Source organism: Notothenia coriiceps, unplaced genomic scaffold, assembly GCF_000735185.1.
Source record: "Notothenia coriiceps isolate Sejong01 unplaced genomic scaffold, NC01 NC01_scaffold00000339, whole genome shotgun sequence".
Taxonomy (NCBI): domain Eukaryota; kingdom Metazoa; phylum Chordata; class Actinopteri; order Perciformes; family Nototheniidae; genus Notothenia; species Notothenia coriiceps.
The window spans coordinates 9,706,547-9,714,046 of record NW_011333040.1 but is presented as its reverse complement, the minus strand read 5'-3'; positions in this window follow the sequence as shown (position 1 = coordinate 9,714,046).

Sequence of the window (7,500 nt, the reverse complement as noted above, 5' to 3'; positions counted from 1 at the left end):
GCGAAAGTGCAACATGCGCGTTGACGCTCGCAGCACTTATCATAATAACAGAACGCCGTGATTCCAGTTTAATAACGACGCTTTACGTAATTTCTGCTTATCACATAAAGTCAGGAAATATGACGTCACGCAGCACTACATGTCATGCTTTTTCTTCATACATAAAGTGTGTTATTGGAACAGTAGACGTGCAGGGCGCTTAGGATGCATTATATAGACATAACACCTACTTAGGAGGAGATTAATGCAGACTTTTAGGGTGCTTCGGCCTGTGGGTGGAGGGAAAAGGTTAAAACCGAGGGTCCATTAAACAGGCCCGCGACCCAATTCTGCAGCGACGGGGGGTTATAACACAGTGGGGAGTGAGAGTGTTAATACTGGGCTGTAAACAGTACTTGGTTCCTAATGCACGGGACAGAGGAGGGGGCTGCACTGGTTGTAATGGGACGGATAAAATGGAGTCAAGTGTCACCGCGCCGAATGATTAAATGATCTCTCGTTGGATTACTATTCCATATTCTAAATGGGGGATTTTTTAAGCTTCATAAACAAATGCACTCATTTATGAGGGATTAACGGTAATCTCTCTATTTCTATCCTTTTCCCCCCTCCTGTGCACCTCTCTCTCTCTCTCTCTCTCTCTCGCTCTGTTCCAGTTTCTCCCTCTCTGCCTCAAAGTGTAGTTTCTGACACAAATGTGCTTTTACAGTTTCCTTCTGCCGTCTAATCGCTCATTTTATCACATGCTCGCACTACTAACAGGCCGAAGCGTTTTTTTAATCAGGGCGTGAGGTGATCACTTAATAGATTACACAGTCTTTCATTTAACTTTTCTGTCCTCTCTTTGAGCCCCTCACTCGTGTGTCATAGTGTATGCAGCTCATGTGAGATCAGTATGGACTCATATTGATTTATGTTGTATTCTTTTGATATTAAAAAGGAATTGATATCAGCTTTCTTCTTTGTTGTATTTTCTTTTCTTGTATAAGATTGTTTAAGCACTGTGAAAAGCACTATATAAATATAATGTATTATTATTGTTATTATGAAGTGGCTTTGAGTAGATACTAGGGCTGCACAATATTGGAAAAAACTGACATTGCGATATTTTCTTCCCCTGCGTTATGAAAAAAAATACAGGAATTTAAGAAAAGGCAGCTTTTTTTGTCCGCAAACCATCCTTTCTTGAACTTGAATGCTATACAATTGGTATTTGTTTTAACGATATTGAACCGGATGAATGATTTTAGTCACGGACGTCTGGATCTTAAGTTATCAGAGCAACAAGCTGAGCTAGCTCAAGGTTATCCTGCTTGTGATCTGAATCAAGAATGATTGTGATTGGTGGTTTGACATGTGCATGCAGAGCGGCATGTCCTCACTCATAGTCCTGACATGAGAGCTGCGCGGTTTCCTTTTGTTAGCAAGCAGCAAATAATGTACATAACGGTGTTTGAGTTCAATTTGCCTACTAAAAAGGTCCAATGTCATGGCCATACTTGATCATAATTCCATTGTTGNCTTTTATCCAAAGCGACTTACAATAAGTACATTCGACCGGGAAGATACAACCTTGAAGAAAACAGAATCATATCAGTGCATCAGGTTTCATAGAGCCAAACATTTTTGGCTCTATGAAACCTGATGCACTGATATGATTCTGTTTTCTTCAAGGTTGTATCTTCCCGGTCGAATGTACTTATTGTAAGTCGCTTTGGATAAAAGCGTCAGCTAAATGCAATGTAATGTAATGTATGTATAAGGACGTTGGCACAGGCTACCGGGGAAGTGGACGGCGAGGAATGTTGCAGGGTTTTTACTCAGAAGAGGGCTTCCCGGGGTACTGCAGCTGGAGCTGTTTTCTGGTGGTTGAGGGAACAGCAGACCCCGCCTCACCCCAGTGAAGAATCCACAGTGAGGAAATTGTGCCCAATAAATAAAAACGTATTCTGCACTGAAATGCCTCTTGGTCAAAATGCATGTTTATCTTTTGCAGCCTGGTGCATAAATACACTAACAGTTGTTTTTGAGTAATCTAGCACCTCTTCAAAGACACATTTGATTTGATTTATTTCGAACGTGTAATACAATAATTAAAAAAAATTATAATAATAATGAAATGAAACAAGATAATTATGATACTGTAGAAACATAAGCAGTATCAAATTGATAAACTAAATATTATTACAAATTATATATAAACAAATGATCTACCTAATTACACATCCGAAAAGGCGTGGGAAGGAGTTTAAAACATATTTAACCCCACCCCTTCTCCCAAAAACTAAATTAAGTTTTCGGACCAATAAAGTATATTAAATCTAATCCAAACTAATCTCTTTTAAAAAATGGTTATCTAACCTATATTCGAATCTACATGTTTTACTCCCTTTATTTAGAAGTTTTTTCTCCTACAATTTGGAAAATATATTTTCAGAATAAGATGGGCTACCCTGGAATACCTTCCATTTAGACATGAGAGGTACTATTCATGTTATTACAGGTGTAAATTACAAGTTACATAAAAATTATTTCATATTTAGGATATCAGAGTCTGACACAATCATAGGATGTTGATTCAATTGCACATTTAACAAAATCAGTCAAAAATAAAGACATAGTATATTTAAGTTTCCACTGTAATGATGATATTTGATGAACTGAGCTTTGTAATAATATGTATTGATAAATAATAGCTAAGGATGTATATGTAGCAGTAGCTGTGCATTTAGGAAGTCACCCTTAAGCTGCCTTCACAGGATACTCGATAAAACAGCTCTGCGCTGACGTTGTGTTTCTATAGAGAGAGCGATGCCGCTACCCTCAGCGCACCGCTCAAAGTTGTTGCAGAGCGATGCGCTCAAAGTTGAAATAAATTCAACTTTGACCTCGTTACCACTGACCTTTAGACGCGCAACCAATCTGATGACATCTGTATGAGGCGGCGCAAGCTAGCAGGGGATGTTACCATAGAAACGAAACATGACAGGCCAACGTTGCAGTGAGTAAATCACTGATAAAGTGAATGCAGCCTACTTTTATTCCCGGAAAGAGAATGTGTGAGAAGGGGTTGAAGAGGTGTGATATGAGGAATAAGAGATGAGTATGAAATATGAATAACAACCCCCCCATTTGTTCCCTCCTCTTACTCGGTTCATCCATGAATCTATTTTCACATCCAGTCCACTCACACTTGAATCATACAAAATGTAGATAATGTTTAGCTTTAATTTCAATGACAATGGGGCTGTTTTCATCATACAGTGTGTGAATACTTTAGTTACAAATTGATGTGATTCTCTGCTACTTGCCATAAAGATACTGTAAAAACAACTTTAAAAAAACATCCTTGTAGGGGGCTCTTCCGGCTTGATTTGCATCCTATCACACTTGAAGTGTGACTGAAGTGTGTATAGTATGTGTTAAATGTGTGCACTGAGAACAACTTGCATCATTAGAACAATGAGAGCTTACATTGTGATATCATGTTTTTTTACGAGACAGCTGCGGATGGAAAGAGAGAAAAGATAACTCACGGTAAGGGGGCATATTAAAGAGGACGGAGAGAATCAGAAAAAAGAGAGAAAGAGAGGACATATCAAAGCAGTTGTTCTCGCTCTTTGGCGCTCTTGATTTGGAGCAGCGGGAGGTTGTGAGATGCGAGGGGCTTCATCCCCTGTCGTAGCTCTCTGACGTTCAGGGGGCTTCACTGTCCCCCTTGGGCTGTATGCATGCCAGCCGGGCAGCCTGCACAACCAGAAACTGTTCTCATCCTACAGTTCTCTCACATATGTCTCTTTTTTTCGCTGACGTCTCCAATAGTTTATCCCCGTTTCTTACTCTCTTCGTGAACTTTCATATCAACGAATCAATGTTTTTCTTATTTTTCTTTTTCTTATCAGGAGAACTTTCTGTCCTCCAAGGACGAGCACACTTGCACAACTTTATTCGCAATGTGCAGCACGGCGGCGGTGGTAGCATTATAAAACTTTCAGGTGTGTGCGGGGAGGGTATGATTAAAGCTACGATGAGCTTCTCTGTTCTTTATTTTTACTCTAGCCTTTTATTCCCCCTCTTTTTCTTCACACTATAGAGCGAGTCGTGAAACAGGAGGGTGTTTTTTTCTCTTTCTTGTGTTCTTCAAAAAGGAGCAATTGGGGGCAGCCAACAAAAGGGGTCTCTAATAAGCTGCCTACATATCACAGCGGGGTGAGTCCCGTGTTGTGTTGGCAGAATGATTAAAAGTTACCTGTGCCAAATGATTACCGCAGCGGTGCCCCGGGTTCAGCCGAGCTGAATGCGAGGCGGCATTTTACTTAGCCGGCCCTGTTTAATTAAAACACAGCCAAATGAGATTTTGCCACAATAAGGGACGATAATAGGCCAGCTAACTGATAGGCAACGCTTTAGCTGTTCTCATTAACCACTCCCTTGATAGCATTCATGTAATGGAGGAGTCCATCACTGCATCTCATTTGGGAGGGAAGGAGTTGAGGAGGGGGAAGGGATGGTAGAAGGAGGATAGTGTGTTGGAAATAATAAAATTAAGAAAATGCTAACACTTGGAGAGTTATTATCCCTGCAGGCAGACATCATGGGATGCAGCAAAGCCATTTTGAGCCAGATACATCACCAAAGCTTTAATTGCTATCATACATTTAGTTGGACTCCCAATCTGCTGACACTGATTGGCCCCAGAGTCATTGTCTGTCCACTTGACACTTCACATAACCCAATCTGAGCCACAGCAGAAATACTCAATGTCATTGGGAGTAGAACAGCATCAGTCGGACTACCGTCACCCAACATCAATCCTCTGGGGTTAAGGCCATATCAGGTGGTTCCACTCATAATTTCCATTCAATTTGGGTCAATGTAGGGAATGGCAAACATAGTAAAGTGGAAATTAAGGATAAGGCTATCATGCAGGAAACTTGATTGATCTGCAGAGGTTTCTTTTCTCAATATATCTCAATATATCATTTAGTGTTTCCCTACTAAATGGATGCCAGGCCCAACAAAGGAGTTGGTTAATGACTACTTATAAAGCTGATTGATCTAAATATTGGTATTTAGTATATTGGTATTTAGATCATGTTGAGTCTAAATGGAAAAAAAAAAAGTTTGAAGTTCGGGCAGCTTTATTATCACTATGAATATACAGGATTGCAAGCAGTCTTTGCCTCCTCCACTGGTTAATTCCATAGGTAACTGAACCAACATAATATGGCAAATTCCCCCCCAAAAAAGTTCCTTAAGTTTCTATTTAAAATTCTGCCTCCAGCCATGCCGATTACGCTGAATATAAATGCTTAAATAAGTCCCTAAAAGCCATGCATGCCACTCAGAGGTACGGTTGCATGTATTAAAATGCTTTGCTAAGTTTACATTAATGTTTGTCAAGCGAGATCAATGTAACTTTTTGCATCTCAGAGCACTTCCATGGTCTTAAAGCTGCTTCATGATAAAGAATAGTTAGCACTTCCGATGACTCTTGTTCAACACTATTTAAATAAACACAAATCATCCAGTCCTTGGCACAGCTAACCGAACAAAACACTCCAAACTATAAATGCCGACCCTTGAGACAGCACTTGGCGTTGGCCTTCGAACGTCTCTTATTCACGGAACCACTTGTTGGGTACACATGGAGGGTCACTTAGGATTCCGACCTTGGTCCAATGCTTTGAACAGGGACACATGAATGACAAGGGGGCTTTGCAGATTTGTAATTGGCAAAACAAAGAAAACTGAAAGACATTGGCGTTGCAAGTGTAAGAGGGGTGAGGGGCAGAGGTGACTTTGGACTTGAATCTTTGGGAGAAAAAGTAAAACTTAAGCTGTACAATATCAAAATTAGTGTTTAAGGGCCATAAAGAGCAGCGGTTTTCAAAGTGTGAGGGGCGCCAGAGAGCTTCATGGGAGGCGCAGCGTGAGAAGAAGAAAAACGAGAAACAGTGAAAGCTAGCTGATTAATTTCAGCTAACTTTATGCGAGCAGCAAAATCACATCGTCCGGGACGATCGGACGTGTGTGATATTATAAAATCGGACAAGTACATCTTTCCATTGACGTGTCCGACGGACAAGTGACGTTTTTCGCCCATAAATGTTCGTTTCGATTCTGCTGGTCGATTCCTAAGGAAATGATCTCGCCGCTGCTTATACTGTTAACGGGGCGGCGGGACGTGTAGCACAGTGGCATGGTTGGGAAGTAGGGTTTCACCAACCAATCGACTAGTTCGACTTAGTCGACTACCTTTACACTAGTCGGCGCTGTAGGCCTAGTCGACTAGTCGTGAAAAAAAATTGAGGGTAAACGAGGTGCTGCAAAATGCTCCAAAACACGTCGACATTCTTATGTATGGCAGTACTTCAAAGAAGATGTAACCAACTCCACAGTGTGATGTGTCAGTTGTGTACAGCTGTACTGAAGTAACAATACAAATGCATCTGCTATGCGCAAACCATCTGAAGATGAGACACCCGCTGACGACAGCTAGCATTAGCAGTAATGCTAGCACCAGTGAGCAACGGACCGGCGTCAGCCACTGAACAGAGGCACACGAACAGAAAGAAAACACGGGTCAACAGTGATTGCGGATGATGAGCTACGGGATTACTGCCAGCGGACACCGCATTATCCCACAATGGAATAATCCACTGGGAGTGGTGGGCAGAAAACGGTGCACCGCTTCCCCCACCTTTCGAGGAAGCTACCTGGCTATCCAGCCACAAGCACCCCGAGTGAGAGGGTTTTTTCCCTGGCAGCGCAACCACTGGTCACCCGAAAGCCGGTCAAGCCTCCTTCCCTCACATGTCGACTGCGTTTGGTTGTTCAAACAAACCAAAATATGGAAAGGTGGTACGTTATCGTGGAGGACAAGGAATAGAAGTGTTGCGCACTGGATTTACTTGGCATTATGTAACAAGATTTTCTGTCGATTTTGTGAGTCGTTACTGTTTGTATTTACTCAGCCATGTAACACAAATTAAATGCAGTGTTTAATGTTACTGTTATATTCCAATACAGTTTACCACCTCTCTTTTGGTGTGTATTTACTTATGACGCTATGTTACGAACTATTAATGTGTCGCTAGTAAATTTGGTAGTGGAAACCCCTTTTGAGCAAACTCGTTTTTGTCACGTCCGGGAATAAAGTTTGTGAGGGAAAGCGGAGGCTGCTCTCGTCACACTTCCTTATGTTCTTTCATTAACACGTAATGAAGTTATTAAGCTTTATCCTGTGTTGTTAACCGCCATTTCTTTGTGCATGTAACACATCCCTGACCCAAGATCGTATAAGCAGGTAAAGAAAGTGAATATGGAAATAAACATTTATGCGTTACGTAACGCGTTATTTTGCACTAGTACTAGCATATTTTCAGTAACTCAGTTAGTTTACTACATGGTGTCTGTTACTGAAAAACCAGTACTAGTTTACCATACTATTAGTTAATTCAAAGTAACTCAGTTACTTTACTGATTACTACACACCAA